This window comes from Brassica rapa, chromosome A01, assembly GCF_000309985.2.
Source record: "Brassica rapa cultivar Chiifu-401-42 chromosome A01, CAAS_Brap_v3.01, whole genome shotgun sequence".
NCBI lineage: Eukaryota > Viridiplantae > Streptophyta > Magnoliopsida > Brassicales > Brassicaceae > Brassica > Brassica rapa.
This window is the reverse complement of record NC_024795.2, coordinates 18,530,267-18,542,834: the sequence shown is the minus strand read 5'-3', so window position 1 is coordinate 18,542,834 and position 12,568 is coordinate 18,530,267. Positions and strand designations below refer to the sequence as shown.

At 31.5% G+C, this 12,568-nt stretch overlaps 2 long non-coding RNA genes across 2 annotated transcripts; both read right to left on the bottom strand.

The window, feature by feature from the left end:
* Positions 1-2,528: 2,528 nt before the first annotated feature.
* On the bottom strand, positions 2,529-2,962 carry LOC103829854. Its single transcript, XR_625626.2, has 2 exons — positions 2,846-2,962; positions 2,529-2,745 (listed from the first exon to the last, which is right to left on the bottom strand). It is a non-coding gene; the product is annotated as an uncharacterized LOC103829854 (long non-coding RNA).
* A 2,904-nt stretch (positions 2,963-5,866) lies between these two features.
* Positions 5,867-7,911, bottom strand: LOC103829848. Its single transcript, XR_004450751.1, has 2 exons — positions 7,599-7,911; positions 5,867-7,387 (listed from the first exon to the last, which is right to left on the bottom strand). It is a non-coding gene; the product is annotated as an uncharacterized LOC103829848 (long non-coding RNA).
* Positions 7,912-12,568: the final 4,657 nt, after the last annotated feature.

Here is a 12,568-nt window from a genome sequence, read left to right as displayed (position 1 = left end):
TTAAAAACTAAAATTAAAATTTTCAAAACAAAAAAGGAATATTGGTCATTTTCTTTCTTAATGGCTATTTTAGTGACAAAAACTTTAAAAGTACTATTTGAGAGAATTGCCCTATAATTTTTCTTTTTAAATTTCTTTGTTCAAAACTTTTCATTTTTAAAATAGTAAAAATTTTATTAATATATTAGCAGATAAATATTTACGTTTTAGTGGATTCTAGTATTTTATATGAAGACCTACATCTAACTGCATCACCTGAGCTGTCCTATGTAGATCCACGCCTGGCGAGATTTACTTGCACCATGTTGAAGATCCCTTGCAAGTCTTTCATCTGTAGTCTGCATAATTGTTTAATAATCTGCAATAAATTGCATAGTCTGGGGTTCGAACCCCATACCTAGGTGTAGAAGCCTTTAAACCTTAACCAGTAGGTTACGGTGTTTCCACATGTTACACAATAGTTATTATTAAATGATACATGCTTTGTTTGTTAATACATTATTTTGGAACAGATAACAACCAATGAATTCTTTTATAACATCTAAATTATTAAAATTGAAATACATTTTTTACTTAACTCTAAATTTTTCACAATAATTACAATCACATACCACTGAATTAATATTTTTTTTAATTTTTAGAATAAACTAATCAAAATCTATAATATAATAGTATATTTCTTTTTTCCTGAGGTGACACGTCGGTATTTTGGTGGATCTCACTTTTAAAAAGTGTTAAAAAAGTGACAAGCTTATAGTTCGAACTCGGGTTATTGAAATATAAACACCAATATTTATACAACTAAACTAAATGATACTTTGAACTTTGATGGCCGAAACTAATATATATTTACGAAGGTCGGAAACTTTTGCTTCTTCGGTTTTCTCTGTGGGTCGGGCCTACAAGTGTATTATGAGTTTCATTTTTAAATGAGGTTCATCACATTTTATGAAAAAAAACAACAATTATAGTTTTTCATATTGTAAATTGTCTTCCTTTAACACGAGTTAGAGTTCTTTTCATCATTGTCTCAGACAAGTCTGAGTTACAGAGTTGCGCCGTGTGTCTGTTCGTAATCTATTTTTCACCGGTGAACTCTTCATCCCCCCATCTTAAATCGCTTGATCTTAAATGTTCCGATTTGTAGCCTTCTGTAAACCCTATATATATGATTCTCATCTTTGATGAACCCAATCTGCATCTGCACAAAACTCATTGATTCCTCTTAGCTTTAACGATCTTCTAGAAAATGTCTCTCTGCCTCTCCAGTTCCTCAAACCGGCGTTCCCGGCATCCGTCACTCAACCTTCGAGTCTCTCTGTGTTGGTCGTAGTAGTCAGAGCATAGCCTCTAACCTCCTCGCTTATGGGATTCCCTGAACTTCAAGAAAGACAGTGAGTTTATGGGAATCACGGTTCTATTCCTTGATGAAAAGGTAAGTTAATCTTCGATGTATCACGCTTATTTAATATAATTGTTTTTAATTAATTTCCTGATTCTTTGTTAAATAATATTTTTTGCAGATTCCGTGATTCATGGGTTTATTCCCGTCGGACGTGCTAATCATTACATGCCATCTTTGAAAGCCGGTTCTATTGTGAAAGTCGATCGTTTTGAAGTTGCTAGGTGCTCAAGCATGTACAAGATAATTGATCATCCATTCCTCATTCGTTTTATCTCACCAACTAGTATTGATGAAGTCGTCACGGGTGCTCATGAGATCAATCTCCAATCATAATTAGACTGTTTGATAATTTTCAAGTGATTGCGAACACAAACCTAGAACTCCCAAGTATATTATCATATTGCATATGGGTTTATAATATGTTTTGTTATCATAACTGATATTTAAACTCGCAGATGTGGTTGGACAAATCTGTTCTGTCCAAGGCTCTGACCTTAGCAAAGAAACAACTCGAGTCGTTATTCGTCTCCTCATTGAACCGTAAGAAACAATCAACACACAATTCCCTTTATATTATTATCTATATTGTACTAACATCAATAATCAAAAATATTTTCTACCCAAATTTCGTGGTCGTCTATTTATCTCCCTTACTTATCAAACTAATTTTACAAAAACCTTTATTTTACTGCTTAAAAGAAACCACAACAACCCAAACAATCAAAACACCAAAAAACTAGAATTTCAAAAAAGACGAATCATTAATGATCACATTTATTTTTTGTCTAATCTTAGAAATAAACTTCAAAACAAATATACCAAACCAATCACCCCAACTAAAACTCAATGACACATACATCAAGTCAACTAAACAAATACAAACTACACGGCCAGCTATTTAACAATTTACAAACTTACTTTCGCAACGAAGAAGACGAAGACGACAACCAAAATCAGTGAAATTACCTAAACAAAAAAAGCAGAGTAAGTTATGAACTCTCATAAATACAACTAACAATAATTTTTGTTTACATATTACCCATCAAATAAAGAATAAACAAACACAACCACAACATGAGATACAAGAGAAAATGCCGACAAACACAAAGGCGGCAACAACATCTCCACCTGCTCACTCCTCTTGTCTTATAAAAATAGCTCATATGCCCAATGTCAACATGCCAATGCTATTGTCTTCTTATAACAAATATATAAATTCGTTTAAAACTCATTAAAGCCCAATTACTCAGAACTGTAACTCATTTTCTCATTTTATAGTTACTTCTACAAGTCTATTACAAGAAATTTCTGAGCTTGACCCGTGCTCCCGCTGATTGATTCTATAGGATTTAGATCGACAGCTATCAATATATAAGAATACAAAAACTAAAGATTATCGAAAACTGAAATTGATTGTAAAAAAAAACACAAGGTCCAAACCTTTATATACTAGCGTTATTCGTTAACGATCTGCAAACATCTTCTCAGTTTTTAGTGGGAAACATAAGATGTCAGTCTCTATGCTTAACGATGGCGGAGAGAAATAGAGAGATAGCTTGGATCTTTAGCTATGTTTCGAGATAGCTTGGATCTTTAGCTTTTTATTTACAAAAAAAAATAAAAAGTTTGTTTTTACTTGGTTAACATGAATCTGTTTGGTTTCTTCCTCAAGAAAAAAAAGTAACGGAAGCTTAATAGGCTTTTTATTAATCATATTTAATTATAGCCCAAATCACAATTTTTAAAACGATCCAGCCCAAATCACAATTTCTTTTTTTTGTTGTTGCTGGTGATTATTATTTTGGGGATTTGCAAAAAATACTCAAAACTTGATTTGAATACAAAAATGTATCACAAATTCAATCAAATGCAAAACTAACCCAAAAACTTAGTGAAATTACATCAGCTCCCTTATGAACAAACAAAAACCATGTATTCAATTTTACCATTATAACCTTGCGTTAGAGAAAACTTCTTTGTAAGTCTTTTCTAAGATGACTTCTTTGTAAGTCTTCTCTAAGATGATTTTTTTGTAAGTCTTCTCATTTAGTAGATCTTAAAAATAATTTTATTGTTTTATAAAAAAATATTTTGATGGGTACAAAATTGAAATCATGTAATAATAAACATTTCTCAATGATGTAAATTTAATTCATCTGAAATTGAATTATTTTCAACATAGATGAGTGAATATATATTGGCTCATGAGTTATTGGTTTAGGGTTTGGTAACATATATTATAGCATTGTATGTATCTTTAGGGTTAGATTCTGAAATCTTACCTTCATTTTTTTTTCTTTTTCAAATTGACCCATATATGTTTAGTAACTATCTAATAACTTGATTTAAACATTTTCTAAGTTTTTTTTAAGTTTAAGAAAGTATTTTTTGCATAGTTGATTGGTTTTAGGGTCTGGAAGACTCACAAAAGATTTTAAAAGAAGTCTTCAAACACATCTCGCCTAAATTTTAGTAGAATTTATGGTTTCCGCCTAAATTTTGGAATAATTTAGGTTTTCCGCCTAAATTTTGGAATAATTTAGGTTTCCTGCTTAAATCAAAGTCTTTCATAAGTCTTCCAAGAATCTTCCATAAGTCTTCTAGGAGTCTTCCATAAGTCTCTCAGGAGTCTTCTATAAGTCTTCCAGAGAAATTCTTCTCATGGATTAGATCTTAAAAATAATTTACAATTTTTATAAAAAATATTTTCATGGGTTAAAATTTGAAATCATGTAATAATAAATATTTTTCAATGATGTAAATTTAGTTCATATGAAATTGAATTATTTTCAACATAGATGAGCGGATGTAGATTGGTTTAGGGTTTATCAACAAAAATTAATTAAGAATCTATATTATATCATAGATTACTGTGGCCTAAACTAAAATTATGGTTTAATATTTTTTTGTATAATTTTAATATTTTAGATCGATAAACATATTTTTCTAAAAATTCTAAGAATCATTATCGTGATGACACATGACATAGCTCACAATTTATCATGTTTCTTAAATAATATATAAAATATATGCATAGACGACCATTCAAACCAAAGTATGTAGATTATAACAAATACACAAAAAATTTCCAAGATCCTAACAAGTTCTATAATGACTAGACAAACATCAAAGACCATAGAAACATTACAATAGGACAAGAAAATTAACATATCAAGCTAATTCAAACGTTAAATGAAGAGCATAAGAAAATGTATAGTTGTTATTGATTCGTTTGGATAGATAAAATTTTCAAATTTTTTGTATTTCATTCTCATTTTTATTTTTTCAGATTATATTCGGTTTAGATCTTCGGATCTGAATATTCTTTCTACACCTTGGTACAAGTTAAATAATAACTCACATAGACACTATGATTACTAAAATATAAATATTAATCCGAACTAATGTGGGAAAAATGAATCCTTATTTATAAAATATGTCTCTCACACACACTACACGAAAACATGATATATCCTGACAAAATTCAGAGGGAAAAAATTTCGTTGGGAATTCTTTATCCGTCGGAAATGCAAACCCGTAAAGAATTGGGGATTTCGTCGGTAAAACCCGACGAAAATATGTTCCTTGGAAATTTGTGAGTTTATTTGTGGCCCAAATTATGTAGTGAAGTCATGTCCGAGATATTGTACTTGAGGTTATGCATTCACAGTTCAAAAGGAAGACTGTTTGAGGACAACTAATGATTCTGGTATTTCATCGTCATCTGACTACGATGTGTACTATAAGGCAATCTTCGCTAAATTTTAGAAATTCAGTTTCCGGAAATGATTGGCATGAGGCGCACTGTCCTTTATTGTGATTGGTACGACAATACTGTTGAGCATGAAGTGATCCTTGATTGGTACAACAACTCTGCCTTTTATCCACACATTAGGAAAAGAAATGATCCTTGATAGTTGTCACATGAAGCTATCCAAGAGGCCAAGTACAAAGAGTTTCTAATCCATTGCAGCCAAACTCTAGCAGCCACATAAGTCCAACTGATTATTTAGCAGCCGTTAAACTCGTTGTCGACTTAACCGGATTTGGACTAGGTGATGTTGTGCACTCAGAATCAGAAGCCGAGATTGGATGGTATGACAACAAATCAGAATCTTGTCCTTCTGATTATTTCTCAAATTCAGAGTAGATTGATTTAGGCTTCGAATGTTAACCATCATCCCGCCCCGCCCCGCAGTTAACAGTAACAAAAATCTCTACATATACTATATATTTATACATTTTTATAACTGTTAAAACTGCACCGCAGTTAAACCGCTTGTCCCGCACCGCTCAAACCGCAGTCACCATTCGGAGCCTTAATTGTTTTCATTTTTGTTTGTTTGAACTATGTAATCCATCATAACTTTTTTTAAGAAATTTTTTAATGTGTTTCATCTTATTATTACTAGGTAAGAAACCCGTGCGATATCGCACGAAACTCATTTTGTAAAAAATGAATATACCACATTTTATATAATTGTTTTGAAGAAATACATGTGTTACAAATAACTTACTACTTACATGCAGTTATATTTTTTATTAGTTAGTTGTAATAAAATTAAAAATATGTCAGTACCAATTAGTAAAGGCACACACATTAAAGTATCTATGCATTTTTAAGTTATTATAGTGAACTAATTTTATTAAAAACATATGCCACTTTGTATAATCTATACTTTTATAGAAATCATCTTATTTTGCTATCAAAGTATAATAAAATAAGGAGAAAAATACAGATCTTTTATTTTTTTCATGAATTTTAAAAATGTATAATATAAGTAAAATGAGAAAGAACCACAAACCATTTCAATAAAAAATATTCTAAATGAATAAGATACATAATTGCATATATCATATATAGTTTTACTGAAAATATTTTTGGAATACTTTATTAGTGACAATATTTATTTGTTTTACTGATTGTCATATCAACCGAATTAGAACTAAAGTTAAATGATCAAGTTTATACAATCTAAAAGTTGATATTATATCCATAAATAGCCATAGTCTTACCATTTCAGCTTTTTATTGTGTGTGAATTCCTCATATATTAACTTCTTTGAATCAGGTACGACCAACAAAAATGATAATAAACAACAAATATTCTGATTTTCACAAAGAATTCTAGCCCGGATACCGGAGAAAATCGTGTATATATTAAAGAAATAAAGCTGTGCCTACAGTGCATCAAAAAAGATATTCGCCTCAATCCTCCGATTAATATTATTTTTTTTTAGGTCCCAAATTAAATAATACTTTCCACTAGAGTTCGACTTGTTAACCTTTTAGATTCAACTTTACTTTTTCTATATGATAGAATTATATCATATTTACTTAATAAACTTATTTCTTTTATAATTTTACACTCTTGTATTTGGTGAAGATGATAGATTGTATTAAAAATAAGTTTTAATATAATTTTTTTAAACTTGTGTTAGGTTCCTAAAACCCTCCGCACGGTAAAAGAAAGAGTTATCCTTCCTCTTGCTGCCAATCTTCACATACTACGCGAGGGTAACCTTTCATGACAAGTTTCAAGCACCGCTGAATCTAAAAGTAACAACCAGATTATTTAATTTATTTGGTAACAACACAAATATATTTACGGACACATCGTTGGTTTCTTCATATCTTTTTTGGTAGTCTTATCTTGTAGAGGGACAAATGGCAAGATAATTAAATCCATCTTCTAAACACTCAAATCCCAAAAGCAGATATAAGCATTAAATACATAAGTACAACAAGCCTTCATTTTCTTTTTGCTATGGTTTTTGAGATTCTGTCACGTTCATCCTCTTTCCTGTTGTTGTTATAATGATGATATAGTTACACAGTAAGTAGGTTAGCGTCACAATTTATTTATTTATTTATTTGAAACCTTGTAAATATTGCAACGATGATTTTGAAACCTTGTAAATATTGAATTATCATCGAAACTTGGCTCACTTTCCACATGTTCTTCAAGTACAAGCTTCCCCACTTAAACTCATGCACAGACAAGTGTTGCACATGAGAATTATTTTACTGAATAAGGAGAATATATACTTAAGTTATTCGCAATTATCATATCAGTTTTCCAAAATGTCACGAACCAAATCATTCATAAAACAATGAAAATCGAGTAAACTGCAATACAAAAACTGGGAGAAAGAACCTAAATCAGAAAGGAAAGAGAGAAAAAGAAAGTTACAAGGGGTTCGTTCGTTGGCCAAATAATAAGACGCAATACACTCCATCTCTTTCCACACACTGCTAACCATTCAAAAAGAGATCTGATCACAAAGACATTCAAATAGCGACAAGCCCTGAAAATAAAAACTGCAGAAACAAATACGTATACTTAAAAAAGAGGACGATTAACAAAATTAAAGAGGCATAAATTAGTCAGACATACGACGAGCATGTAGAAAACAAATCTTTTCAAATTAGGGATATATTAAAACAAACAAATGGTTTATAAACAATTATGTCCGAATTTGTTCTGAGAATTGGATGTTAAAGGAAACCGGAGCGATAGAAAACGGGTGAGAGGACGTGATGAATGAACTCCAAAAAACTGCAAACCTGTACGGTCTATTCTATAAATAAGTTTGTGAAAAGAGACGACCCTTGGAGTTGGAGATGAAGACGGTTCTACAACTTGTCTAAGCGACGCCTTTGAGGAGCTGTGACACATCTTAAACAAAATTTTATACATTACATTATATATGCTGGAAAATTACCACCATTGGATATGATTTTTTTTCCTATTAAAAAGGTGACGTCAGCAGTTAGAAAAAAAAGGTTTGCTATCATAAGACACCTCTTTCTATATTTTAACAATTTAAAAAAAATAAATACAATGTTTAAAGAATAAAACACACAAAACATAACAAATAGAATCTAAAATTTATCTTTTGGATGTAAATTTACATTTTTATAACGAAAAGACACATTTAAGTTTTTTCACAATTTTTTTCAATAACTACATGTTGAAAAAAACACAACCTTTCAAAATTAATTAAAATTTTAATAAATGTGAAATGATGCGATTTTTCATCTTGAACATTGCATTAGTTATTATAGATTGTAAATATATATATCTATAAAAGTGTCTTTTCATATAAAGATGTGTCTTTTCATAAAAAAAAATATGAATAATCACAACTTTTCATAATTTAGGTAGTTATTTCAAATAGCACATTTTTAGTGGTAATATATAACCTTTTAAACAAAAAGTCAATTAGTCACTACAAGAAAACATCGGCATACTGAGGGAAAAAATCGTCGGTATGTCGTCGGAATAAAAAATAGGTACAAGAAACGCCAAACTAAATAAATGGACTTATTAATCTTTCAAAATAAAATAGATGTATTATCATAATCTCCCTGTTAGATTTATTATTCTTTTTGTTCTTTTTGTCTTCTAATAGTCATTAATAAAGAAAAAATTTTATTCCATTAAAATTTTATACAAAATTGATTGGAATCTGATCCACCAACAGGGAATTTTCGGGAAATGCAAAACGATGCAAGACTCTCTATAGATCTATATCTCTATTTGAATTATCCATCCATATGCAAGCAAGAGAGGAAAAAAACTTTGTTTTATTTTTCTAGTCGAATTTGAACTTCCCGAAAGCAAAAATTCACTTTTTATCTTGTTGATAAAGGTTTACTGAGTAGTAAACAAGAATATCGATAAAAAAATGATTCTAAAGAAAAATAAAATTTTCAGGGTTTTCGTTTAATTATGATAAACTAACTGTTTTATTTGATTTCATTTTTGTTCAAAGGAAAAAAAGCATGGAGCTGAAATAACTCACTCACAACACCTTTTAAAGGATTACGTGGTACAATTGCATCCAATTGTGAACCTTCAGGCACGGCTTTTTTCAATGTTTGTTCAATTACTCTTTTACCCGCAAATGCAATATAGGCATAGGGTTCGGCAATAATGATATCCCCCAACATACCAAAACTTGCTGTCACCCCACCGGTAGTAGGAGATGTAAGAATTGATATATAGAATAACTTTTTACTTGACTGATAATCACATAAAACCGAAGAAATTTTAGCCATTTGCATCAAACTTAAACTTCCTTCTTGCATTCGTGCTCCTCCGGAAGAACACACTAAAATAAGAGGTAAACATTGATTGGTAGCATACTCGATCAAACGAGTTATTTTTTCGCCTACTACGGATCCCATACTACCCCCCATAAACTGAAAATCCATAACCCCAAGAGCTACCGGAATACCGTTTAATTGACCTGTACCTGTTTGAATAGCGTCAGTCAACCCTGTCTTTTTTGAGCAGAGGCAATACGCTTTTTATAAGGTTCCTCCCTCGAATGAAATTTAATGGGATCCGCAGAGACCATGTCTTCATCCATAGGATTCCAAGTACCCGGATCAATCGAAAGCTCAATTCTCTCTGAACTGGTCATTTTCAAATAATGTCCACATTCTTCACAAACATTCATTTCGACTTTCTTATACATTAATCCATAACAATTGTCGCATTGAATCCACAATTGATTGTAGTTTTTAGTTATATCGAAAGCCTTAGAACTCATTAAATTATTACGATTACTATTAGTTCTTATCTTGTCATTTTTGCTTTCACGAATCTTTCCACTTCCACTTTCACTACAAATGAAATTATAAATGTAACTTTCATTGGAATTATTACTATCGCTTAAAAAGTGACTATTAATACAGATGTGAGAACGAAAATAAGAGTCAATACAACTATTAATGTGATTATTACAATTATATTTAGTATCCTTAATGTAAGGATCATAGTGCAGATCGTTGTCACCTTTAGATCTATTATTCAGATAACTAGAACTACAATAACTATAAAAAAAAATTTCTAGGCCACTCAAATCATTGTTAATCTCAAATTTTTTCTTTTTTATATCAAAATATATAGAATAACTATTTTTATTACTATCCCTAACAAAAAAGGTGTCATCCGATATGAAATTCCGAATGTCCTTGGAGTTAACTAAAAGATCAACATTATTGTAATAACTAGAACGCTCACCCCAACCATAAAAGTTTTTATCCATATCATATATAAACCGGTCTTTACTTATAGTAGTCTTTTCAATAGGAGCAAAACTATCCATTGCTTTACTTAGCTCGCCTCTGTATTCCAATTCTCCCTTAGAAAACATCAAATTGAACCACGATTTTTCCATAGAGCTTCTGGCCTCTATTTACATGAAAATAAAATAACAATAGATGAATAGTCATTCAATGAAAAAATTAAAAAATGCAAAAAAAAATTTGAATAGTTCATTTTCTATTCAGAGTAAGCAAAGCATGTCAATGCAATTGCTAATTGCTAAGATTATTAAGTAAAAGCAATTGAAATTAATAAATTTCAATTCTAAATGAAAATAAGGATTTTCTTATATTGTGTAAAATTCTCATTAAAAAAAGAAATATTTGTTCTTCGCTTATGAATATAACGATATGAAGAACTTTTTTAGTAAAATCTCGTATACTAATATAAAAAAAGGTTTTTATTCCAATACGGAATGAAAAGAAAAGGACAACATGCAGAATGGGTAGAAGAAGTGGGGATACTTGGTTCAAGCCCTGACACGAAACTTAAAAAAAGAATAAAAAAATCCTAAGAATCCATATTTCGTATAGAATTTCTTGTGGACACTACAATACAAAAGTGTAGTTGTGTTTAATCTTCTTTTTTTTTCAGATTTTGTATATCTAGATTAAGTATGTATCTATCAAAAACAGTATATACACTAGATAAACTCGGCTCAATCCTTTTAGTAAAAAAAAGATTGAGCTGAGTTTAATTGCAATTAAACTAATAAAACGGACGTGAATTACTAATCTAATTTCTAGTCTTGGCCATCTAATTTATCGATGGTTGGGAAGTTAAATGTGATCTCCTTCCATACTTCACAAGCAGCAGCTAGTTCAGGACTCCATTTCAAGCCTCACGGATAATTTCATTACCCTCGACTGCAAGATCACGTCCCTCATTACGAGCTTGTACACATGCTTCTAGAGCTACTCGGTTAGCTACGGCACCCGGTGCATTTCCCCAAGGGTGGCCTAAAGTTCCGCCACCAAATTGTAGTACGGAATCATCTCCAAAGATCTCGGTCAAAGCAGGCATATGCCAAACGTGAATACCCCCTGAAGCCACAGGTAGAACACCTGGTAGTGAGACCCAATCTTGAGTGAAAAAGATACCACGACTTCGGTCTTTTTCAACATAATCATCGCGCAGTAAATCAACAAAGCCCAAAGTTGACTCCCTGTCTCCTTCAAGTTTACCTACTACTGTACCCGCGTGATCCGAGGACACCAAGTTCGTCGGAAGGTTCCTCGGAATATACCGAGGGACGCCTTCCTCGGAATATTTCGATGGAATTCCGATGGTCCAATCCTCGGAAGTTTCGACGAAATATTCCTTGGAATGTTTATCGGGAAATTCCGAGGAACCTGGCCCTCGGAAAATTCCGAGGAACATCTTTCCCTCGGAAAATCACGAGGAACTTCTGTCCCTCGGAAAATTCCGAGGAACTTCCTTCCCTCGGAAAATTCTGAGGAACTTATGTCCCTCGGAAAATTCCGAAGAACTTCTTTCCCTCGGAATTTCGGAAAAAATTAATTTTAAAAAAAAATTATTTTTTTTTTAAAATTAAAATTTTTTAAATTTAAATTCGAAAATTTAAAATTAAAATTGAAAACCTAGTAGATAATATTCAAAGTTAAATAAAACATTCCGAGTTTTTGGTAAAAAAAAAAAAACTATGGGTCTTGAGTGTTCGGGAACACCTCGTTCGGGTACATCCCCCTCATCATCTCCATCATCTGCTCGTTCAGTCTCTTCTGTGTCTCATAGCCCGCCTGTTGAGCTGCCATCTGGGTCTCCAACGCAGATATCCGATCATCCTTGTCCTTCAACTGAGCCGTAAGAACTTCTGGATCAACATATGGCGGTGGTGCAGAAGAAGGAGCAGCCGACCGGGAGCGACGACCCAAACCGACCAAACGTCCCTTCTTCTTTGTAACCGACTGAAATATAAATAACCAAATTTAAATAATATAAATTGATGATAAAATAAAAATCAAGAAATAAATAAATTGAACTTAAAAAAAAAAAGAACTTACCGATTCAACGATTTCGTTGAT